General features: G+C 40.5%; 1 protein-coding gene across 5 annotated transcripts in view; it reads right to left on the reverse strand.

Moving 5' to 3' along the window:
- NAALADL2 (N-acetylated alpha-linked acidic dipeptidase like 2) overlaps positions 1 to 26,917 on the reverse strand; it is a 503,571-nt gene that overhangs the window by 467,236 nt on the left and 9,418 nt on the right. The window contains exon 1 of one of the 5 annotated variants that reach the window (XM_075098452.1): positions 10,118 to 10,180. The exons of the other annotated variants lie outside the window; for them this stretch is intronic. The gene's annotated coding sequence lies outside the window, so the exon portion shown is untranslated. Of the gene's footprint in view, positions 1 to 10,117; positions 10,181 to 26,917 lie in introns of those variants that run through there. 5 annotated transcript variants of the gene reach the window in all.

Raw genomic sequence — 26,917 nt, forward strand, 5'->3', positions numbered from 1 at the left:
CTCCTTTTGACCGGGAGACGCTACGCAGGAAGGACCAGCAGCACTAAGAAAAATTAACCCTGTGAACTTGCAAATCATGATTGTTCTGGCTAGAAAGAAGGCTGAAATTGAACAAGGCATGCCTGCTCACTGCTCCCGAGCTCCTACTAAATACACGTGCCTTGACTGCCAGAAGAGGTAACATTTTTATACTTAAGTTATCTGAGCTCCTTGTTGCACTCACTCGCTATTCCGTTCATGTGTTTGGCTGGAAACAACGTACCTTAATACCTTCAATATGACTTAAGTTTTGAATAGCTACGAAAGCCAGACAATTTAAGCTGACTGGAACCTGTGTGCAACGCCATCTTTTACACTGACACTCACCATTCTCTGTATTTCACTTGGATGTTAGAACTGTTGCATTACAGATTATTTTCTCTTTTGTTGGTTTTGGGGGTTTTTGTTTGTTTTTTAAACAAACATTATTATCAGATAATAGCTGGACACAGTCCCACACATACATACACATGAAATAATAATGAAATTCTATTTGCAAGGAGGCAATAGAGCCTGTGAAGACAGCTTTGTAGCCCTTTGACTTTATATTCTTGAGCTGACCCCAAAAACACACTGTTTTAAAAAGGCATGTCTGATAATTTAACATTTAACACAGCAAAGCAATCTGGCAGCATCCCATTCTTGCTTATACCCATGTATAGACTAACACAGAAGATACCGAACCGCCACAGGTCCCCAGATCAAAGTCATTTCAAGAGAAGTTGTAGATACACCTTTTCTGACAAGACAGAATTGTTCGCAGTAGGATCCCTGCTGTGTGTATGAACTGAAAAAATGCCATCAGAATGTCCCTGTGGCACATTCTGTAACCCCTTTCACAATAGACCATCTGTGCTCCACTGAAAACATCAAGAAGTCTAGAAAGTAAAAGAAAATGTGCCTTGATACTTTTAAAAAGAGTGAGTTTGTAATAAATCCTAAAAAAATAAATACTGGTTTTGTGAAGGAATTCTACAGTTCAACCAGAACGTCAAGCTTTGTGACTCTGAGGACACTGCGTAATGCCGATCTACTCTTGCAAGTTAAAACTCTCACAACTGTCCAGCAGGTGAGACACCGATAATCTGATCCCAGATTGTCAAATATATGCAAACGCATAAAGACGGAGACAGATATTCAATGGGGTTTCCCCAAAACGGCTAGAGTGGTCCGCTGCCCAGCTCCAATGGTTCGCAAGGATCAGGTTGTTCAAGGGAAGTGCAGTATTTAAGCACGTTAGCAATTCTGACAACATGCCGCTAGGCACCTAGATAGCATTGCAGCTCAGGTCCTCGGAAGCCTTGCTCTTGTTGAAAGTCAACTGTAAGCCAATGCATTAGCTCAACCCAGGTAGCTGCAAGATCCCTGCTCTCGAGGCTGCGGGCTGAGCCAGACAGCTCTAAGCCAGCCCTGCCTAGGAGCCAGCCGTGCCAGCTCATGCTATTCCCATGCGCCTGCCTTAGCACGCTACTCACGCGGAGAACCACAAACTCATGCCACCCTGACTTCCAAACCAAATTTGCTCTGTCCCCCACTAACTGGAAGCAGAAATACAGTGAGGCTAGCTTTATCAGAGCCTCGCTGCCTTAGCTCTCCCTGGTGTCCTGCCATCCTGTCAGAGCACTCGGAGCGCTGTACCTGAACTACGAGAGAGAGATGTACAGCTGCGTACAGCAATCAGCAACAGATTTGTCCCCTGCTGCTTCAAAGCTGTCGTCCAAATCTACGAATCACCACATCACTGTGCTCCTTTTTGAGAATGTGATATAATACTACAGATTGAGGTCTCTGGATAATTCGATGAAGAGCTGCATTCTTCCTTAGTTAAGGCGATCTGCCTAGGGTGTCATCTTCCAGAATCCACTGAAAGCCAGCAAAAGTGATCAGATAAAGCACTACATTTTGGAAAACATCTCTTTCCTCAAATTCAAGCATGCTTTTCACCATGATACCTGTATCAAGCTCCTCCTCAAAACAATAAACAAAAGAATTGCTACATCTCAATCTAAGTTTCAGAAGTAGAAAGAAAAGGGCTGAGACTCTGCAAGACCAGTACCACTGATCCCGTATCGGAAGGCATTCACAAATTCTCAGAAAGGATTGCAATAAACCAAATATTGCACAGATTAACAAGCATTCAAGAAAAAAATATGATTAGGGAACATTTGTAACACCCAAGAATTACTGTTTACCCCTCCTCTTGTTTCACATCCTAGAAGATCAGTGCCACGACTCCATCACATACACACGAACATTCGTGTGGGCAGGGAAGGAAAACCTCAGACCGCAAGTGGCTTCAGTGGCTCAGTGAACCTTAACCTGCCACAAAATTAAGACCAGGAACATAACACCATTTCACTGCTGCTTCAGCTCGGTGGTCATTTTGCATTTAGCATGTCACAATCTAACACAGCCGGCCCAGAAAGGGTTTGCAGGGCCTTTCCCACAGCAAGCAGAGAGAGCTGGTTTCCATTCCCCAGAGTTTACAGTATAAACTGATCTCGACATCACAGAACACTGAAAATGAGGCATCAAGGACAAATGTAAGCTAAGCAACTTTAGGGTGTTTTATGAGGTCACCGATATTCCAGGTTAATATGAGATTTTTATATCAGTACATAACTCCACTGGCCTCAGACACAGTAATGCTGCCGCTTCTTTACCAGATTGCATTATATTTCTTCACAGTTCCTATCTACTTTCAAATTTAAGCAAACTCTGGGGAATGCAGCCATTCGGTACTTTCCTTGATAGCTTAGCTGCTTTGCCGCCGTCTCTCTCAAGATTTCTTAGAGGTATTACACCTAACAAGTTAAGGTTTAAGTAACTGTTTGTTCCAAGTCCTGAAAAAAGTAAAAATAATGTTAATTATGTTCTCATTTCAATGCCAGACCATCATCTTTACTATGACAACCAAAGACATTCTGTACAGCAACAGATTTCGACAAACAAACAAGAAACATCCCAGGCTCCTTAAGCTAGGAAGGCAGTTTTATTTATTTGGCAGTAGGTATCCGAAATGCCTATCATAAAGGAACGATAAAAACATTTGAACAGATATTTCTTAATGCAAAGGGAGGGGGGAGAAAGATCTGAAGTATAGCTTGAAGTCTTAAGAACACCTGCGTTTGTCAAGCTTCAGCTGATTCTAAGGTACACAAAAAACATGAATGAAAAACACCAGGGAAAAAAGAAAGGTAGCAGGCTTCTCACGTTTGGCTGAAGGAACCAATACCGCTATAAAAGCCATAAAACAAGGTGCTCTCGCTTCGTATTGCAAGTGCATTCTTACAAACATTGTAGACCTGCCAAACTATTCACAACTAAAATGCCGAGGGCCACATCCCGTTTTCTGCTCTGCCTCTGCCAGCCACTTTAGTCCTGCCCCCACCATTCCTTTATTTCTACTTGCTCTGTCTCAACATGTATTTACTAGGCAGAGTTTTTGTGTGTGTCGAAAGGAAGGGAACTAATGGATAAATGAAATGAAGAAGCGAGTATAGAAGTAGAAAAGCAAAGAAAACGGATTGAATAAGTTTTAGGAGGTCCAAACAGAAATAGGTGGTGTTTATCACTTCCATTGTACAGGGAAAAAAAAGAGCGCATTTACTCATTTTTTGGCACGGCACTTGGTAAATGGGGGAACATGGCAAAGTGCCATCTTATGTTTTAAAGGACAAGTTTAAATGGATGTACCAACAAAATTCTCTTTCAGATGAGGTCAACTGAGCTCATGAAATTATTATACTTCCAAAATCCAATTTGTCATTTTCTGGAAGATATTCATCATACAGGTGTTGACTAAAACAGTGATAGCACCATCTAAGCAAGACAAAGGATCCTATCTACCTGAAGGAGTCATCCTTAATGAACGTAACAGATAACATAAAGCTTGTAACACACATTACTCGGTGAACTCTCAGCAAATGGGTGAGATGTGCAGTAACCACGTCAGTGACTCCCAGCGCAGAGTGCTTTGAGAAGATGGCAGGCATAGCTGATTCTGAGAGAAGGCACAGGTGGACTTGGAGAAGCAGAAGCGAAAACAACACGAATACTTAACCCTCGAGGAGAAGCTTCCCAACAACCTGGACGTGCCAACATTCAAGTCCCTCGATCCTGTCTCTAAACAACACATTGACGCCTCAGGCTTTTAAGTTCCATTTTCTTCAAGCGCCACGTTTTGCCTGGCCATCCTCTCTGTTGAGGCTGAAACCTCAGTTACTTTAATTACAATATTATTTGTTTGCTGCGCAGGTGGTGTTGGGGGAGGGGAGCTAGGGTCATGTGGCATTTAACCAAAAATTGGGTCATAATTTCTTCGTTATGGCTTTAGCTTTTGTGAAAATAAAACCGTTGCTTCCCTTGAACAACCTGATCCTTGTAAACCTTTGGAGCTGGGTAGCAGACCGCTCTGGATGGGAACCAAGGTGAGTTCTTTTCCATAATGCATTGAGACGCCTCACAGTAATGAAAGTGTTCGTACCAGGATTGTGAAATATTTTGCTCTGACCAGTTCTGTACCCATACACATACACTGAATCTCCACCAGAGAGATTCATAACGTTGCTGAAATCCGTCAGAGCTTTGTCATCGACATCACCAGGATGACGACGGTTTATTCACATGGATATAGATATATTCTTTCTAATAATGAACAAATCCACAGAATTGACAATACGTTAAATAAAGGAGTCTCTTAACTAAACAGCTCGATTTACTGATCGCTGCTCAGTATTGCTGATCACTTTTAAATGTCATTCCTGCTAACCAAGCATTTGTGCATGATCCTGCTTCCACCAAAACAAATATCAAAACTCTTCCAAGAAGATTATCTCCTTCATCGGTCTTAAGGTACAGGAAACACTCACTTTTGAACTCAGGTGTGCTGTACCTAGAAGAGCATAGTCTTCCTCTGTCAGCGCTGCCTGTGGGGAGCTCCTTTCTCTATTGCAAATTCATGCTTAGAATGTTGGTCATAAATATAATCCAAGAAAACCCCAGTCACGGGGGTGGTTGGTAACACTTGTCTCAACTAGACAAACCCAGCTCTCCATTCACTGCCGGGAAAAACCTGCTCGGAATTCTCATCCTTTAAATTAAGGGTATGCAGCTATCGCTGTATTAGTTTACACTAGCTGCAAAAACTCACCATCATCTGTAACAAAAAAGATCCTTCTTGTGTTGGCACAGACTTCCTAATAAGCCTTTGGTCCTCACAGACAAATACTTTACTCGCCGTTTCTTTAGGGCAAAGTACACAGCATTTCACGTTGATTTTTAATTTTAAGATAAATACTTTCACTCCCAGTTTGCTAGAAGCAAGAGAATCACTAGAAGTATGAGCCTTTTAAGAGTTTTATAAAATAAATATGCTAGTCTAGAAAAACTATACTTTGTTTTACAGACGGTTTTATAGTTCTATAGTATTTCTGTGGTCAGCCGTACATTATGGCAGTCAGAAAAAATGAATTCATCCCTCTAAGGAATTTACACACGATACTGAACGATTACGTTATGGTCCTCTAATTACTTTATGGCACCCTATGGAGGGAATCAACTTTAAACAGCAACACATTTCTGTTGATGAAAACATCGCTCTACTTATGTGTACTTATGCATCATTTTAGCATGGCATAGCAAGCTGTCACAATCTACCTCCTGCATGCAAGTCAAGTTTCTACAAATGTTAAAAATCTTAATTATGGCACTACACTTCATTCGAGAACATTGAGCCAAATTCTTCCCCGAACCAGTGGAAAAATAAGGGAATGCCCCTAACAACAGATGGCGGGGGACAGAAGGGTGTATTTGCTGTCTTTACATGAAGACATCGTGCAAAAATCTTTGTTTTACTGAAGACCGCTGGAATCGGCCACAAGTTTGCATAACCTGTTTCTAGAGCTAGAGAAGCATCATAGGACTGGTGTTCAGCCATCATTAACTATAGCTATAATTTACAAGGTTATCAGCTAGAGCCAATGCTACTAACTTAATAACAATTCATTGATTTTATTACAGTAATTCAAATCTATACGCAGGCATACGTAGCTGGGAACCAATTCTAAAAGGAATTTCAAACAACTTTGTTCTAGTAAATGCAAAAAAACACCCAGCTGCAATTATCATTATTTGTTGCTTAAACAAATACTACAGTTTCATGGGGAAAAAATTAAAATGCATTAGGTCCTGCTAACGCTTTTGAGCGTTGAAACTATTCCCAAGATGTTCTTGCTAAGATAATGACTCAAGGAAACGCAGTCAAAGCCACTTCCCTCTGCTCTCAAATATACTATGCATAGGCGATCGTACTGCGTGCATTTCGAGTTACTGTTTTGGCAAAAGACTCTTTTGGAACCTAGGGGTCAGCGTGAGCTTCCTCCCCCGCCTTTGCTCTGCTGATTAAGCAGCAATTAAACTATTCCACCATTAAGCTACTTCGTGGTATTTTCCTGTACAGTTTGGGAGATTTTCTGATGGTTAATCTCTCCGCCCATCATTAACACATTACAGTTAGAGGCAACTGTGAGAGAATGATCAATTAAGCAAGTGATTAGCTCTTCCCTTTGCCCTGTCCAACCCCCTAAAATTAAGTGGTTCAGGCTTGACCACCATGCCACACCGAAAATGAGTAAAATGCATTTTACCTCATTATTCCTGTTTGAATAAGGAATTACCTCAAACTGACTCACTGAGCCATGGCAAAGAGGAACTGCAAATTGTTTGTTAGCACTGTCTCATGGGCATGTCTTCTTCACATGTCCTTTCTGCTGTGAGTTCTATTACACTACCTGAAGCAATGCTATTTATAAAGCATCTACACAAAACAGTTCAGAGGAAACCAGTTGGATAATCATGTTTTATAACAGCTGAAGGCAGCAGAAGCAAAGAGCAGAGCCTCGGGTACAAAGAGCTGAGGAACAATTTCTTTATTCCATGAGTGATCTCCCTGAAGTCAATGGAATAACGTGGACACTCAAGGAATAACATGGTGCAAATCAGAAGAGGTGCTAGAAACTGGCCTGATTTGAATGAGAAAGGATCTTCAGGATCTTAAAATGGATCTTCTAAAAGTGAAATTGTAACTACATAATTGACAAACTCACGAATGACAACTCCTCCAAATCTTATCTTCCCCCCCGTGAACAGACCATCCTCCCTCACTTTCCCCTTCTTCAACTACTTTTTCTTCATATATAGAAAAACAGTGCCATGAAGAGTCATCTATCTGGGGACTGGCAAGGGTCTGTGATTCACCTTGCCAAAATACAAGACCAGCAAGTCCTCACAACCTAGAAATACAGCGCCTTTATTAATTTCAACAGGAAAAGAGACATTGGTGTATGAAAAGGGGCTGCAGGAATATTCTGGGTTCAGGAGCCAAATAAGTTACTGTCATCAATCAGTTAAACTGAAATTTTAATTGTTTTAACATTTTCATTTACAGTTTAAGAACAGAAACTGACTGAGAAAGATAGAGCGCTCAGTTCACTTCCCTATTCCCTTGCTCCTAGCTGAAAATAAGTTTATTAGAAACCTGTATTACCAGTACAGCACTGTCTTCGGCCTGCTACCAGGAAGGGTTCTCACTGGAACGAATGCTGTGTGTATCCCTTCGGCTTTTCCTGGGACCATTCCCTCCTTGCAAGTTCCTCAGTGAGCTAAATAAGCAGCAGTGGTGTTCACATGTTCTTCTCTTCCCCCACTAGTCTATGTTTGCTATTTGATGGAAGGAGATCGTAGAATATCTTCCGCTGAAGTGATATTCTAACTCATGGTAATTTTGCTGATCAGTACACTTCATCCGTTGCTTGCAGGGACGTCCAGCAGTTGAGAGAAGTCTGATGATTCACATTAATATAGGGAAGTAATTCTCATATACGCCATCAGCTGGCATACAGAGATTTACATATGCATAACTACGCCTCAGAGTACGCCCAGCTCTGTCGAAGAAGCTGGGACAAATCAACTTCAGTAACGTTATGAAACTAAGTATTATGTTTATATGCTGAGATTTGGTGATCAAAAGTCTACGCTTCTGCGAACCTGCCACGTCACATTTAGCCAATACCTTGCTAGTGTTTCAAGGCGTTACAGAAACGTTCCCAATTTCCCTTTGCAGCACTGCTTCACCCATAAGTGCGTGCCCCGTTTGATCTGAAATGCTACAGACTTCCACTTAGATTTACGTCAAAACAATTTAGCGTATTGTTAAAGTCAAATGGGGGGCTGGAGTTTGGGGGATGCGTAGGGCTGACAGTGCTGAGTTCTGCTTCATTTTTGTCTAAGTTTCCCTTCCTTCTCTCTTTGTTTACAGTAACAATAATAATTAATTACACAAATATAACAGCCTGGAACCGTCTAGTTTATTCGCTGAAATTACTCCCTCTATTTTCACACTGCCAGAACTCATTTTCTGTCTTTGCACTAGATTCACATCTCAGATTTTCTTCTAATGCAAACAGAGGCAAAGCGAGGCTGGGCAGCCCACTGCTGGTAACACAGTGTTAGGGGTTGCCTTAGAGAACTTTGCCCCAGAGTTTGTACTAACAGGTAAACAAAAGAGAGCATCCCAAGTACAAATCCCCGGTGTTCTCTGGTAGTTTTAGTCAGCAAGTTTTGATTTCTAGCTAAATGAACAAACCCAAAACTTCTAAACTTTGAGGAAAGTTAACAGTCATTTTAGATACTCATTTTAAAATTGGTTTTAAAACAAATTCAACACATTTCATTTTAGTTAAGCGAAAGGGCTGTCAGAACTGTAAAAGCTGGCTGTGACCGAAACACATTAAAAATGCCCAAACAGCTGACAAATACGCATACACTAAGGCAAAGAAATTTCTGCTGTGTTAGAAGTCGAGCTAATTGGACTACATTACAATCCCAGATGAGGGGAACTGAAAAGGAATCGGTATAGAGGGCAGGTGACACTGTAAATTGTTCTTGTTTTCACTTAAAGCGGCCAATTCCTTCCTGGATTTTCTAGGAGTTTCCAGAGTATAAAACTGACAGCAATGTGATTTTCTTCAGTCCTGTTTTTGTAAACCTGTTATTAGCAATAGCGACAAAGAGCAGCACCTTTTTAAAATATGCTATCAAGGGAAACGACATGTGCTGAAATAGAGGCTTTGTGCTGTGAATCTTTGTTGAAGAATCCCTTCAGAAATACACAAAACAATTCTTTCTATACCACGTGAATTTACTTTTTGAAGTTAGTGGGAAGTGGTGAACTCCTTTCCTATTAATACTTGCAGGTTACACTTCTTGAACGTCACAGAAAATCCAAAAAGGATGAAATGACTCTTAAGTGTAGCACTAGGTCTGTCATTAAAAACATTCAACTCCTATTCAAAGGATCATGAGCATTTCTATACACATTAATCGAGTTCTCTTTCGCAGCAGTTTTAGTAAAAACACTCCCTGTGTTTCTGATTGCTATCGCAAAACTGAAGTTCAAGGAGGAAATAACTAAGACATTTTTACTGGACGTGATAAGTAGTCGAGATACTTCACTGTATCTAAACCGTCTCAAGTATTTCTTATAATGAAACTCCAACAGATATCCATTCTTATGCTAACACTTTTGCATTACAAGGGGTTTACCGATGTTGCCCATTAGGTTCACTTACCCAGCCAGCAAATACACAAAAAACCAGCTTACCTTTCGATATGTTTACAAGCAGCATTATGCACTATAACTACTATGTAACATATGTTGAAAGAGCACAAGAAATTATAAACATTGCAGAAAACGCTGTCAACTTAAAAGTTCATATTCTTTAGAAACAAATAAGAAAACCCATAGATATATATATTTTACAGGGCTAGTACTGCTTGCATGCAACGTTGGGCAAGCTAATTACCGTAATTCACAAATACCTCTATAGAAGAAACTAGGAAGTACACCCACTATGCTAGTAGCGTGCTCAAGTGTCGATTGTATTACCCTGCTTTGATATGCAGTCATCAAGTAATCGGTAAGAATTCCTAGCATTTCATCCTTTATAAGCACTGAAAAGTCAATGTTATTTAACTGTTGCACAAATGTTAATAAAAAGTCATAATCCAGGGAGCTTACCCTGGGCCAACAGAAAGAAGCCCAGAACCATCCAAAGTTATTTCCAATGTCCAGACAAGAGATCTGAAAAAGAGAATAACAAAGGGTTTGTGACAAAGCTGACACAGAGTACTCTGAAAGGAGCAAAATCAATTGTGACATTTTTCATTTATTTGTAAATGCCTCGTTGGCAGTATGCTCACTCAAAACGACAGTTGGCTCTTATAGAATAGGGGAGGTGATGGTAAAATAGAGGAATCCTGACAGCCGCTTTAATGAGATTCTGGATTAGGACCACTCTACCACTTCCCCTCAACAAGGAGTACGCCCTTCACTTTCAATCTTATATCTTCCAATTTGGAAAGCATTAACCTTATGAAAAACACTACTCGGCCTCCCCTAACCAGCATCACAGCTCTTCTTTCTACCTTCTTCACTATCTCACTGACACGTATGTATGGAGCTCGCTCACAGTTTTAAATATGTGTACGTAGCACAGAGCAAATTCAACTTGATAGCATTACTTTAATGAAAGCCTAGTTGCAGTGTATGTGGTGAGGGGAGGACAAGACTTGAAACAGGCCTTTGCTGGTATTAGGAGGAAGCACAAGCCCACAGAGCATCCCTTCCAGCTCTAGGAATCATGCTACCGGAAGGGTTCAGCGCAGGAACCTCTGATCCTCCCATTTCCTTTATTGCAAAAATAAATAGGGAAATTTGGAACATGACACGAAACTCGCCATGCAAACATTGAGAGAGTTCTCATTTGGGAACAGAGGCAGATAGTGAATTTTAATAACTAACGACATGCAGCATTATACTACATATTTCAGGAGGCCGCCACTGGCTTGAGGATCTAACACTTGAGCGCACTTCCTCTGACATACCTCCCATCTGAGCTACTTCATTCTCAAGCATTCCAACAATAACACCTTTTTGGTGCTCAAACTTGTTTTCTAGTACTGTATCACATATCTTTCAAGGGAAATAGATGACAGTACTAAATAGATCACAGTAGCCTCAGGCTGCACTGAAATTAGTATTTTATCCTCTGTTAACATCAGTAAAACAGTTATTACAACAGTAAGGTTTTCTTTTTAAAAAAAAAAGAACACCTCTGGCATTGCTAAGAGCAGCTTGAATCTTTTGCATGAGGTGAGTTTGAGTTTAAAAAAAAAAACTAAAACATTCACAGTCACACTGTTCGATCTGTGTTTCAGAAAACAATTCCATGTTACCTCTGTATTACATCTGGCTAACTAAGCCATGTTTGGGGAGCTTGCAATGAATTCATCATACCGCAGTCTGCTACACGATCTGTCTACACGAACTGTGAGTAAAGAGCTTTCATTTCTTGGGGCGGGGAAGGAGAGATGAGTCATCTTCATCACTTACAGAGCAGAAACAAAGAGTTTGCCTGACAACCTTTGCAGAACCAGTGCAGTAATCCGTGGCTCAAGCAAAACTTCCATTTCCCGTTTGATTCATTTGCTTCCAAAAAGCCCACAACTTTTTAGAGTAAGGCACAGCTTTCTAATGGAAAGGTTTTTGGCGCCTTCGCTTTGAGGATGCAGACTAAAGGTGGAACTTCAAAGTCTTTTGCAAAATCCTTCCCGGTATATAAGGTCTTTTTAAAGAGTCTCAACTGATAGAAACAAGGACTGTGATTCACTTTCAGCATTAGCTTATATTTTTCCTCTTACTGAAGATTCACTCTTCACTGAAACATTTTAAAATTAGCGTAACAAAGCCTAGCACAGTATTAAATCACCTATTGAGCGTATCAATCTGAGTTCACAGAAGAAAGAGAGTGCACTTCAAAACAAATTCTCTGGCAGTTTCTTCTGATTGATATCAATTCTCCTAAGTTAAAAGACCCTTCATATTTCATTCTTAGGAATACGCAGTTACTCCTAGCAACCTTTCACATTTGGATGGAAAACAGAAAAGGCCAGATTCTGACCTCTGCTCCACTACGAAAGCACCAATGGAAAATAATGAAGTCACCAGGCATTTACTCTAGAAAGGAAAAAGAATTACTATTTAGCTCCAAGGAAGGCTGTTTTATAATTCAGACAGGTGATCTGGAGGCACAGCAGAGCAATAATGACTAATATCACATACTAGAGGGAGTATAAATTTTAATGATACCACGCATAAAACCCACATTTTAAAGGTTACAAAACAGAAACAATCTTACAAAGAAAACACATAAATCATTCAAGGTGTCAGGTTCCTACTCCTTAGCTATTTTAAGAATTAACGGCCTGTCCATCACTAAACAAACTAGAATACGCTGTACTTATTTACACAGGACTGATAAGGAACGTACGCTAGAGTTCAGCAAGCGCACGCCTCTCTCTTCTTAGCAACACAAATCGTAATCATGTATACATGGATTGATTCATTACTCAATATAATTAAACAAAAACACTTGGCCAAATTCACTTACCCCTAGACAAGATCACAATATATAACTAGCACTACATAGGCCAGGTAAATTACATGGACATTTCTTATTCAGACACATGAATGCACTTAACCACTTGCTCACATGCATTTCATTCTATTCCCTTTAACATCTTTAATGGGGCATTCACATCAGACTAGAGCACCCAAATCTTCAAAGACAGTTAAATATCAGGGAACAAAGTCCATTAAAACATTGGGGTGCTCACCGCATTTTGTTCTTGGTTTTTCAACCTTTAATTCAAAATTTTATTGCCTTGCATATAAAAGTTCACCCAATGAACTGCTGTACCATTTATCAAGGAACTCGGGTAGGCTTCCGAGCAAATCACAACACACGAGCATGACACTCCTGATGATCTGCACCAAAACTGACCTGAGCTATTACTAACACTGCTGGAAACATCAAGTATATTATAGTCCATCTGTTACTAGAAAGTGCTACATCACGCTTTAATTGTAGGTCCAATACGCACATAGAAATAAGTAACACCCTTCCAAACTAAAAACCCCTAGCTAACCACCCTGCTGTCCCCACCCCCAACCCAAGCGTCATCTATCTGTTCACCGCAAACTCCCTTATTATTCATGCCAAAAACATACACACACACACCCCTTGCAATCTCAAGCACAGAACTTGACCATCGTAACGGCTCAGCCAAGTTTTGTCTAATCCATACCCTAGCGGACCTCCCTGAAACAACAGGGTGGCTTTGTGGGTAAATCAGGAGATGAACAGGCCTCTCTGGGTGCTGGCTGTTTCCAATAACAAGGCAACACCCTCTGCACATCCTCACGTGGCCCTCAGGGAGGCTGCTGTTGTCCCAACTCCATGACTTTCACAGAAGACGCAGGGGCCAACATTGCTACAGCATACCAGTTATACCAGTCAAATGGTCTGAAGCACGCATCACTTCTGCTTGTAGCAACAAGGAAGGAGGACATTCCAAAAATGCAAACCTTTGCTTCAGCTTGTCCTCCATATGGAGGGATAAGACTGCTGCAAAGCAACTTTCTATCCTGCCGCTACTCACACCACGAGGATGAAACACAAAACGTGCCTTATATTTTCATTTTTACTACTCTAATTGGTCTGCAATTGCAACTGTATTTAATGTTGTTCCTATACATAAGCTATCAATACAGGACATTCTAAATGGCTGGTCGTTTAAATGGTGACTTGGGGCTAATAAGCCACTATTAATGTTGAACTTCAACAGATCTGTCCTTCAAATCCACAAACCTGAACTGAACTGGATTTTACAAAAATCACGTGCAGCTTCAGTCAGTGGTCATTTCTCTTAGTCACAGAAACTTGCACCTCCACAACACAAACGTACTCTGGGCTCCGCTCTGGAAGCAGTATGCTGAGGGCCAGCCTCACCACAAAAAGCTCTCACTGCATGAGGCTTTCTGCAAACCGGCTCAGACCAGGCCTTTAGCTTTTGGTTTTGAGACCTAACTCAGCTTTAATCTCACTTTTCTTCTTAATATCCTCCTAGGTTTGAGCTGTTTAATGAATAGCTCAAAATTGCCTTTTTTTTTTTTTTCATAATTAGACCAACTTGACCAAGGTCATTTTGCCTTGCTCCAAAGTCCAACAAGACTATCAGATAAGTCCTCACCCAAAATCCTTCCATGTCAAGAGGAATATTTCTAGTGGCTGGAGTTCAATATTGAACGTAGATTTGGGATCTACTCTCACTCCAAACAGTGCAGCAATCAAGGACGTAACCGCACAGCTCTCACTGGCAACGCTCATTGGATTTAAAGCTGCAACCTTGCATTTGAAATTTCTGCATCCAATTACCAGTTATCAGAGGCAACCAAGCTCTTAAAACTGTGCTGGTTAAAGAACACTCAGTGCTTGGTTTACAATGGCAATAAACACCTAAATCTTTTCAATAAGCTGTTTCCCTTATGCCTTTAATTCTGGAATCTTTTCTTGTAACTCTGGAGGAACTTTAAGTAAACCGCTAACATATTCTTTTTCTAATCTTTGTTTTCTTTAGGAAATTACTGAAGAAAAACAACCTTGAATGGCAATCTCAGCATTCATACAGCAGTGAACTTCAGATAGAGCAACTGCGCTGCTCTGAGCTATGACGACTTTCCCATGGGGTAGAAATGACCTGGTAATTCAACAATGACAAAGTCAAAAGTAAGGTAAGCTGGGGGAGGGAAAGGATTTCCCCCTAGGATGAGATAAATATAATTTCTCACGGCAGTGTATATCTCTCTTAAGCCTCAGGTGGTTTTAAGTTAATGAGATTAGTTCCAGCAGGCAGTGAAATCCCAGGATATAGGATTTATATTTCAGCAGTTTTCACTTCATCCACCAAGCACAGTGTAGTCAATCTTCGTGTCATTTTGTTATTGTCCTGGTTTGGGTCTCGTTCTCAGACTCAAGCCTGGCTAAAGCACCTCGTAACTTTGACTTGAAAGCTTAAGCATCATGTAAAGAGTGTGTTTAAATGTTTAAAAAGGAAGAGAAAGGCAGCGGTCTTAATCTGTAGGAAAGGATTTTTATTTAACTTTTCAGATGTACTTTCATGCCATGGAATTTGATCCTGTACTTGGTACAAGGTCACACACATTTTTACCCTGAACACCCACCAAAAAAAAAAAAAGCAGCATGGAAGAAACACTGCTTTTTTTAGAATTTAGTCTGTAAAAGAAAAAAAAAAAGGACGTTAACAGCTTCGGAAGACTGGCTAGTTCAGTATCTTCCACACGCAGAATGATTGCCACCCAGGCTGGTAACAACCAAACCGAGTTCCTACCCAACGACTGCCCACTCGACGTACAAACTGGAGTTTCACTCCGGTCCCCAGTTCTGCTCATACAACAAAACCTTCGCTCCTGTTGCCAGTTCTAGCCGTACCACGAGTTAGACTGGGGTGGCCTCATGCAGGGCTAGGAGTGGGTAGCATTTTCTCTGTCTGATGACAAGACACAGGAGAAGGATTCAGAAGCGTACAGAGTAAGTACCCACAGCTATCTGAAGTATGTGCCATTATAAAGAGCTGTTAAGCAGAAGGCCTTTAGAAGATAACACAATGGGAAAAAACTGAGGTCAGATGGTAACACCGATTTCCAGGCACTAAGATTTCTTCCACACCCAGCCTGATTTCAGCTCACAATCACTGCATATTAATAGCTGCTAAATTAACAACTGTTCCACACTCTGGACAGCATTTTAGCTGTGAATTTAAGCTTAAAAAACCCCAAATCATTAAACTCAATAACACTACTAGTGTAAAGAAAACGCAGAAGGATCTAGTGTTGACCACATGCTTTCGGTAGCTCTTTCCATCCAACAGGAGAATGACTACAGCCCTTTCCTCCTCTCTTGTGAAACAAAATGTGTAGACATCTCATCAAGAAAATGCTCATATTAGTCCAGACTGTCTTGGAAAGAATCCTGGATTAAGCTACATATCCAGAAAGCATACAAATAAGTTATTTTCATGAGGGTATTTTTACCGCAAAATACAAGATAAACTCTATTCAACAGGCTTTCTAGAATGCCCAAGTCCTCCGCAGGAAAAGCTGTGTTTGTTCTAGCTTTCACTGACAAGCCTGACTTTAATACAGTATCCACCACTCGCTGGACTGGCTTAACTTGGAGAAACGCAGCTGTATAGGGATGCGGTATCACATGCAAGTGATATTAAAATGCATTCTCCTGTCAGGATAGATAAATGTTTGCTTACCTGCGAAGTAAATACACATTTGCTTTCAAGTTAAACCCAATGAGCATTTCCAGATGTGCGCAGAGCAAAGCACGCCGTTTTCAATTAAATATAACATGCAAATATGATTTCCAACAATATGAAAATGAACTACCCGGGCAATTGTTCGGGAAGTACTGCGATTATAAGTGCCATCAGAATGCATTGTGCTTTCTGCTGGTAAAATAATATTTTGTAATGGGCCAGGGAACTCCTTTCACACACTTTAATAATCAGCACACAAGCTTTAAAAAGGACATCTATTCTAAATCTCTCCATCATTTCACTATCAGCATCTGAAAGTAACAGACTTACCAGAAAAATACTTAGAGAAGTGTGATCACAGGCTGCGTTACCTTAAAACAATATTTTCAAAAGAAAAATGAAACAAAAAAACAACTCTCTGCAAATATTTACGTTCATTTTAAGGCCAGAGGGGTCAAATAAACAATTTGGATCTCTCGCACAATTACAAGTCAAGAACCCTCATACAGAAATACCTGCCCCAAGAGAGGCTCTAAAAGAACCGTTCGTTAATAGCTGTACAATGTTCCAGAAGATTTTTGCAGGAAAAACGTGCAACTTTGTGATTTTATTTCAAGGTGTTAATGTGTGTTCAGCGGCCTTAATCTACGCTGACTTACTGGCTTTAAAAAAAACCAGCCTAAATACTTGCTTTAACCTTACCTTTCTCTTGGTGAAGTCACTTCTGTTACATGCAATTTCGTTGCTAAATTAATCCTTGTGCACAAGTTCCCTCATAGAGACTATTATCAGCATTTGGCCAAACACTGCACAAAAGCATTAAAGCTTCCTGAAAAGTGAAAAGCAGAGTCAAGCTCCATCTTTTCACAACAGCCAGCAAAAATGGCCTGATTTGGGGAAGCGCCCGCTGCACTCCCTCTTTCCTGGCAAAAACTGCAGGTTTACGACTGCCAGCCATAAGCTAGGGGTGCTGCCTCCTCCTTCCACAGAGTGCTGCGCATCCACATGGCTGGTCGTGTATAAGCAAGCACGAGGAAGGTGTGCCCTGCCATTTCATTCCCGCGGAGAAGATGCAGAACAAAATATGTTAAACACCACTGCTGCCATAAACAGAAGAAAGGGACAACTAGTTCAGTGCTGTCCTGGAAGGTATGAAGAAAACCTCACGCCTAGTTGGGTACGGATATTTATCCTCTCTATGCTTTGTTTCTTCTTCTCACCTGTATGCTTACCTCAATATTTGCAACGTTAAAAGAAAACTATTACACTAGAAATTTGACTACAGGTCGGATTTACAGAAAAAGGGGAGGAATTTAATCTCCACTGAGACTCCTTTATACTGCCATAAAAATGGTGGCAAGAGCGTATATATGAGAGCACGTACGCTTAGAAATATTACGCAGAAACACGCTTTCCTGCATAAACAGAAAGCAGCCTTAGTACAAATGGGGAAAATATCACATAGTTCAGTGACACAATTCCGCTTTGCATATGAGCATCCAACAACTGCTGCTCTGTCTGGATGGGGACAGAGCACACCCTGCCAGAACCTGAATATTAGACATCACATACTACTAGATGGTGAGCCGGAGCGATGCTAGAGGATGGCAATACTAAAGCTTCTTTGCTTCGCTTGCATTGCAAATATCCCAAAGCGAGACAACTTTTGAGGAGGAAAAATAACAAGGCAATAAAACATCAAGTTTGAAGTCTTATATTCCCTGAAGTTTTTGCTGCTAGGTCTGCCTGCCGCAGCTGCCTGGATGTGTCAGGAAAGATTCAGGTTCCTTCTGCTGCAGGAATGACGCAGATTAACCTAACGCATTAGATGGAACCTTGTTCAGGAGAGGAGAGCGCTGCTGGCATCAGCCTAATGTATATGAGAGAAGACAGGCAACAAAGTTTCAGGAAGTGTGGAAACTTCAAGAGACAGTTTTGTGATTAAAAGAAGAGATAATGAAATGGACAGAAGTTGTCAGAAGTATCTTCATTTTGCTTTGCGTTTACTGAAATACGTATTGATTGATACATTCACAGCTTCATTGCAGTAAGCATTAGATTAGGGCTATTGAACTAACTCAATATGATGTATTGCATGACAGCAAGAAAAATCAAACAGTTCAAGCTGCAATCTTGTCAGATCTCAGAAGCCAGACAAGACATGAGTGATCTGATAGGGAACTTCCCCAGAAAGCTGGGAAATACAGCTGGGAGTTCACCTCCCGCTCCTATTGAGCAAATGCCCAAGACTTGGCTCTAGAGGCTCAGAGTCTCAAGCCCAGGCTTCCGATCACGGCCATCATTTCATTAACAAACACCAGTAACACCTTTTGCAAGTTAATCCTCTCATTCTTGAAAAGCACTCCAGCGACACTTTCAGCCATCTCGACACAGAATAGCCCTAGCTTACAAAGCTCACACATACAGGAATAAAAATGAATGCTTTTGGAGAGTCCTTGAATAGAACTGCTCAAGTATTTTTATTATTTTAATGACAGAGAAGACCTATATGGTTAGAAAACAGGGCAGTTACAAACAGGGTATTCCATCAGCCTTCCATTCCGCTTTCCGTGCCAGCAGAAGTGCTGCACTCGTTTCTGTGCAGCAACTACTCAGTGGCTGAAAAAAAAAAAATTACCCAGACAAGATTTTTGAACCGCCAGACCACAAAAATCTCCCTAGAACCACTGCGTACACTCGGCATCTCAGGATGTTGCATATCCTCCATTAGAAGGAGGACAGAACCACACGAACACAGCACGGAGGGTTTCACCTCGCACAGCTCTCCACACTGCAGGCCTCGAGCGGCAGCTTCCACAAACTCCTGATACATTCCATTTGTTGAAGAAAGGTCCGTTTCAAGTAAGTGACAGCGTGCCAGTGCTTTGCAAACGTTGTAGCAGGGTTCGCTCTCGGATGGTAAGATAGTTGTGTAGATTGTGCTGGAGGAAAATCAGTGCTGCTACAGTTCACTGAAGATTTTCACACCCTGGATTCCAGTAAAGTGCTTTGATTATTTCACAGGACTCCATTTACAGTATGCCTGTCTCGTGTATTAGCTTGCAATAGGTTCACATTCCTTAAAAAACCTCAAAAACATGCAACATAATCTCTTTTAACACCATTATGTAAAAATCATCACATGAACACTAGCAAGAGTCTGCTCCAAAAGTCACTGCCAAGTTTTAGTTTCTCCTACTTTCAACCCTTTCGTCAGCCTCACTCCACTGTGAGTTTTCATATTACATTATCGCTGCCATAAAAGGTAGCGTAGACATCCCACTTCACTACAGTGGAAAGAATTTCTGTGCCCAGACTTAAGCAAATAAGCAGGGAACATGATCTTGCTCTTGATCTGGAGAGATTGATAACCTTGAGTTTTAAGCCGTACCCCGCATTTCCCTGATCTTCACTTGCCATCAGAAAGGTAGAAAGTCCTCATCTGCAAATTACTAAAAATGATCAGCTGCAAGATGTGACCTTGGATAAAGCAATGTTAAATTGGCCAGCAATTTTTTCTGAGGCATCACTGTTATTAGCTTGCAATTTTTTCATTTCAGTCTGCCACTGATGCTTGGCAGGTTATAATTTTTCATTTTCTCACTTGGCTGATGCTCACTCAAGTAGAGATTATGGAGATAGTGGTGGAGAATTTTTACAAAGAGATTTTTTCCCCTTTCACTCTATCATATCAGGATACAAATACAAATCATCTTCATGAGATGGGTTACCTTCGAGGTATAATGGGATTACTGTTAAAAAGATCCTTTCGGAACTCCAATGGCAGGACCAGTTCTCGTCTCTTTTGGAACTGCCGAGCTCTCCAGTGTGTTAATGGACAGTTATACAACTACAGCCCATTTAGTGCACTCCCACCAGACACGATGTGGCCTAGCTGCACTTCTGCACTTCCATTTTACAGTTAATGTACAATAAATACAAGTTTTACTTCACGGGAAAGGAGTAATTAAATTTGTAACTACTCCTTCCTTTTTTTTTTTTTTAATTTACTTTAAAAGCCGCTTATGACTTTCTACTAGAGAGTATTCCCCACTCATGACAAAGCACGTTTGGCTCCACATAACCTTCCCACTCTCTCATCATTCCTTTGCTCCCGATTCAATGCATAAAAGCTGTCATAAACATCTCCTCCCAGTGATCCATTCTGGAGCAACACTTCCTATTTCTTAACTGTTTGAGGGGGTTGGGTTGGGTCAGGTCGTGTGTCCCCCCAACATCCTCTGTTCACAAGGAAAACGTCCAGAATACAAATACATAACAGAACGCAAACAGATCCAAAAATGTGATTGCATTTAAGTCGTTCCGCCTATAGTGATGAACCAAAGCATCCTTCTGCCAGAAGATCCATTTTGTGACATTTATCTTTGATTAAAAATACCTGTCCCCCAAGCAACCCTGACACAGGAATTGTACGCGATATGCCGTGAATATTTGCAGAGCTTTCCTCATTATCAAAAAAAGGGGTTTCTACTACTACTATTCTACTTAGAGCTTATGCTAGGAGATACACCGCACGGGGAAGGCGAAGAACACATTACAGCCTGGTATATGAGAAGCGTAAGTCACGGCGGAATGCATTATCATCGACCAGAAGCTACGGTTCACGTGAAACTGGAGACACCATGGTGTTGTTACTACTAGATCAGCATTAAGTTACAGCCCAAAGGATAGTAACACAGCCTGACAAAACATCTCACTGCCTCCATAATTATCCATTTTTAGCCTTCCTATTCAAACCACGACTATTCAGCACAAAGCTGCATAGGCCTGTTGCGATCGTTGACCTGAGTGCACAAAGAGACACGGTCACATTTATTTATATGGCCTTTGCTTCGTCTTTAATTGTATTTTCAATTATTTATTATCCTAGCAACTGTCTTGCCACGTAGATCGTTCTTGATACACTGATGGCCAGTGAGAATAAACTTCATCGGTCATTCAATGAGATTACAATTTTGGCTGATAACTCGAGTGACATAATAAGGTTTCTAAAAATCATACAACTATACAAAACTAATTCCTAAATCTAATTCACTGCTTTTTTATTGCTATTTTTGAAATTTCTTTAGAAAGCATAACATCACTCACTTTATAGACAGGGAAATGAAAGCACAGGAAAGAAAAGCTGCCTTCGCCGTACAGGGGAACAACAGCTGCATAGGAATACTGACCAAGACTTCCACATCCCAGTTCATTCCCCCGTGTTTAGTTAGATGTTCATATTCTTAACATTTTCCTTGTGAAAATTTACAAAAAAAGAAAGAAACTTCACTTCTTAAAAAAAGGCTTTGAGACAACTTCCTTAAAGCCCGTGACTACATTTGCAATAGCCACAGGGTCTAGAAAGCAACAGATTACATCAGCGGAGGAGCTCCCCAGGAGCCTATCCCCAGCTTTGACAGAGCTACTAGTTTTCCGTCTCCTGCCTTACAACCCATGGAAAGCCACTTTTAACATCTCCCGGTCCCATTAACACATCCAGCAACACCACGGGATCAGCCCAGGGAACTCCACACCTCTTCTAGCCTCAGAGCATCAAGCAGCCTCCGGGGTAGCTCCGGCAGACAAGGAATACAGCTGCACAGCATCTACCCTGCCTTGCTCTATATAGATGTAATACTAGTTTGACCATACAGAGCTTGCAGAACTACAGAACTTCTACTCGGATAAAGTACTACCTCTGATATTGGTATTTTAATTCTGAATCTAGAAAAATACTTTTTCAGTTACCTTGGAACTAGGTTGGAGCAACTATATTTCAGTAATATATACATATAAACTACTTTATTAACAGGTTTTGGGGCGTTTTGGATTTAAAATTTGTTCATTCACCTCTCAAATTAGACTTACTCTGTAAGATGATTAACTGATTTACCTCTGGTAGTGCCCACTTGTTCCAGTCAAAGCCCATCATGTGATGTAAGGGGGGGACGGGGGGGGGGGGGGGGGATGAACACACAGAAACGGCGCAACTGACTTGTATTAGTCAAGTCTGCATTAGTCAAAACAGCAGTACAAAACACTCAAAGTCTTTTCACACATTTGCTTCCGCCAAATTAATTCTCTTCAAACTACCAGATTTGCAGCAGGTCTGCCCTCAAGTCCACTCAAGTCTAACAGCAGCCACGTTTGGATGAGAACAGGCACGAATTACCGATGCACGGAGCTGCAGCTCTCTAGCAGTCTCTGCTAAGTAAGGTCTCTGCTTGTTAAAAGGAAACATTGAACTTGTAGCACTATCAAATTTTGTTAGAGGAAAAAAAAAGACATTGGAATCCTTACAGGCCTGCCTAAAGCTAGTAAACTCACACACAGATCAGGAAAAAATCTAATTGAAATCAACTTTCATGGATCTTCATGCATAAGTCTTCACAAATTCGCACTAGGAATCCAATTCAGAAGGCTATTCTTGAAGCAAAGAACGCAATACAAATCCATTCCAGCTTCCTTGGCTGGGTTTTTTTGTTTGTTTTCTGAATCCCACCCTAGCTTGGCACTATGGCAATGCATTTCAACAGTTCAGACTTTTCTTAGGTACTTATTTACTTAGGTACTTATCGTAGCCCAAGCTTTACAACTGTCTAGTCTGTAAATTATATTCTACCCTGTGTAACAAGATGACGACGACCCCGCTCTTATCCTCATACATCTTTTACTACTAACTTAGAAGTTTCCTTTGATGCCTGCTGATGTAAGGAGATGCAAGCGTTGCCTCTCACATCAGTATGACGCGCTCGCTTCAAGGATCCAAGCATTGCTCTCACCCAACCTACATGCGTAAGGACTATGTAGAAGGGACCCTGCACCTGTGAGAACTGGGATCAGCCCTTGACCTTCAGCTAAGGAAAGTCAGACCAGACTGTTAAAGCATTCAGAGCACTAAATGGGCGGCCTGGCTATCTCCTATTTTGTTTTAGCCAGTCGCAAAGCATTCATAGTCATCCGAGTTTGCCAGTGACTGCGGATCTTTATTCATGAAACAAGTAATTATCTCCTCATAAAGAAGTGAAGTCAGTGAGATTTCAGCAAACGTTCCTCATTAATTTGTTGAGTTAGCAGAGGGAAACATACTATTTCAAATATGAATGCTTTGCTGAGCAAGAGTCCTGACTCAAGCACTGGGTGGTCAACCTGTAAACCCAGAGATCCAAGTTTCACTGCCCCCAAATTGGCTTGACTAAAGCAGTCACTACAAAAGCCCAGCAGCTCAGATACCAGCTACCTCAGGTTCATTTTGGTTTGGTACATACTCCAGGTAAGGCCTTTTATTTTGCCTAATACACCCACACATCCCCACCCTGGAAACCTGGGCTTAACACACCACCAGAGGAAGCTAAAGAGAAACAAAGGTTAGCGGCTGGGGGGATGAATAAATCTGGTCCAGATTTTCACATCTAAATAATGGAAAGGCACTAGGCTGCTAATGAAAAGAATTTAGAAGTTTACAAATTAAGGCATGTATTTTAATAGCAGGCTACTTAAGCAAATATTTGCAATCTTAATCTATAATCCATTAAAGGAAAACCAATTAAGAAAACCACACCACACACCACGCAAAAAAACAAAACACTTCCCAACAGTTTAACTTTATCACTTCCGATTGCAAAACCCTGCAAATTTCAGGCTGCGTATATTTACTTTTGACCTGCTGTTCAGTCCTTGTGACACCGCCAAGGGAGTACCTTAAAAAAACCACAAGTACCACAAAAACGCTAACAGCCTTCAAAAACATACCCTGGAAAAGCTCCAGAAGCCTCTCATCTTAACAGTATCTTCGATAAACACCGAATCCCTCTTTACTTAGCATTGCTGTTCTTGTTATGAAGCCCCGATAAACCAGACTCTCACAGTACTGAGTCTGCAGAAAGTACTCCTCATTAACTTATTTTTCATTGGCGCTTCCTTTTAATTTTTAACCTGCTGCAACAACTAACGAAGTACCGTGCAGACCTCTGAAGACCCCGATTAGTACTCCACGGCAGGGAGGATTAAAGAAAATGTTCTGAAGCAAACAGCAATCAGACACACAACACTGCATGTTGTGGTACAGTAGGACTATCGGAAACGAAGCCTTAAGAAAAACCCTGATTTAAAAAAAAAGATTACCAGGAAAGACTGGGGTAATATTTACATCAGCTTCTGCAAATTAAGGAATTTCTTGGTGCATACAGGATGTTCCTAGGAAGAGTTATTTAGCTAGCCAAAACAAGATGATCCCTATTGTCTAGGTCTCCATCAGCAAATTACCCAGGTTTTCTCTCTTTCCAGATTGCTGCCTGCCTTTTGTTTGTGAAACACCTACCCAATCTTCCACTCCAAGCACATCAGGACAAGGGTCAGTCTGCATTTTAAGCCAGTTTGAGAGGCACAGCTCATCCTGCTCTAAGACAATTTCCTCTGTACAGTTTCACTGAAAATACTGTTCTTTTTCCACTTTTCTTCATAAACCAGTACAACTTGGTGTCAATCTGCCCTTTAAATGGAGGTACTTCACATTGCACAGGGTAACTGAATAAGAGTTTCTAGATGGAAATTCCTCCAAAGCCAGAGATAAACAATAAATGGATTAATATTCCCTAGGGAGCACCATAATAACAAACTCTGAAGTTTTTCTACAGCTTTCGGTTAATTTATACTAGAACCAATAGTGTAAATGCAAGCCTTCTAACAGAATAAAAAACAAATTTCTGCTAATGTGATTTCAAGAACTTGACACTTTCCCTTTAAATCACATTTATTTCAGTTCTGAAAAACTGAATTACTTTGATATATCTTTTACGCTGGCACTTTTATGCTTTCTCAGGGCATCAGTGATTTTCAGGCTTTTGAACTGGTACTAAAAATAACCATGCGCTAAAGGTCAAGAAAATTTTTTCCCCCCTCTTTTTTTGGTAACACTTCCATCTCATCTTTCTAGGAAGTGTCATTAATTAGCTCCTTCCAACACAAAAAAAAAGAATAAAGTAGCGTCTCCGTTAAACGTAGAAAGAAACAGACTTCAAAACTGAATGACACAAAGTATCTGCCACAAAAAGGAATAAATTACTGAGGCTTTGCCACTTCGAACTAGAAAGACGTTTTATAAAGGAAAAACCAAGCCAAACAAAGACAAGTAGTCCATATTCATCAGTATTATTTCTCAAAAATATATTTAAACTTGAGAAAGGTGGTACAAAAGTAAGTTTTTCAATTATCTTTATTATGCTGGAATGACCTACCAAACAAAACTCAGCTCTACATTAAGAAGCAGCATCAAGTATTTTACTTACCCAAAGACAACTCTATCAAACCCTGATCTATCAGCAACTAGACAACAAACATGTTTATCTTAGCATTATACGTACAGTGTATAAAAAAACGCTAACACCTGTTTCAAAAGGGAGACCATCCCAGGTTAATTTCACATAATTTGAAATAACAACTAATAACTACTGGTCAAATGCTGTATTTCCTAAGAAACACACACTTCCTTTAATACATCTCAGATTGCTCTTAGGATAGAAACTCAGGGAAAAAAACTCCTATAAATGTCCTCTACAGACTTTCTGGAACTATTTTCAAATTCAGAAGCCACAAGCCTATCTGATCAAGATTGCACATACATCAAATTCTTGTATGCTTACATACTTTTGTGTATAACCACTACATATACGACAATGTGTATTTCATTTCACTTGCCTATACTCAGGGGTATGTTGATAATGTTTACGGGCAAGAACCATCTGTGCATTACTCCACAAAATACAACAGCACTATGTTCCTTTTAACAAAGAACGAACTGCAAAAAAAGTAACTTTACAAAAAATGGAAAAAAACCACACACACACAAAAACAACCCCCCTAAAAAAAAAAAACAAACAAAAAACCAAGCCACCCCAACCCTACAGAACTCCATGCTTGTGACACAGAAGTACCCTGTGTTTGAACACACTTCCCAGGAAAATTTTGGTCATGGGACTTTCTTGTTCTGAAGCGCTGGACCTTTGAACGGTCATATTAATTTAAAAATTCACTGGAAATATATTTTTGTTTTTCCTGGAGAACAGACCTGATTTGCTCGAGAAAACTGAAGTGCTCTTTAGAACCGTTTAGAAACTGAAACCCATGTAAAATACACATGCAAGTTTAGTGAATTCCGATTTTCATAGTTTCAATGTAAATTATCCACTCAACTTCAAAATCTAGACTTAAGTGCTGGCGTACAAAAATACATCAGAAATGAAGTGTCTATGCAGAATCGCTTTATGTTACAGTGGAGTACTAACAGTGCAGAAAAGCCAGCTAGACCACATGGGAAATAAGTGTTTTTCCACACACACTTATGAAAAACAGCTGTCAGAAAACATGAAGAAAAAAACCCCAACCTTTTCTTTGACCAAGGATGAAAGCGAGAAAGCATGTTCCAAAATACTCATTTTCAAGGAGTTACAAGTAGGTGGATGAAGCGAGAGAAAAGAAGCCACAACCCGGTAACGAAGAAAAGCTCTGTACTAAAATTGCAAAGTCTGGTAAAAGATCAGAACTAGAGATGCAATTTTATTTTTTTCCTCTGGAAACACCATGTTCTCCATACCTTCTTTGTGCACTACATGTATTTTTCTTTTTACTATTT

Source organism: Phalacrocorax aristotelis, chromosome 7 (assembly GCF_949628215.1).
Source record: "Phalacrocorax aristotelis chromosome 7, bGulAri2.1, whole genome shotgun sequence".
In the NCBI taxonomy this organism is placed as follows: domain Eukaryota; kingdom Metazoa; phylum Chordata; class Aves; order Suliformes; family Phalacrocoracidae; genus Phalacrocorax; species Phalacrocorax aristotelis.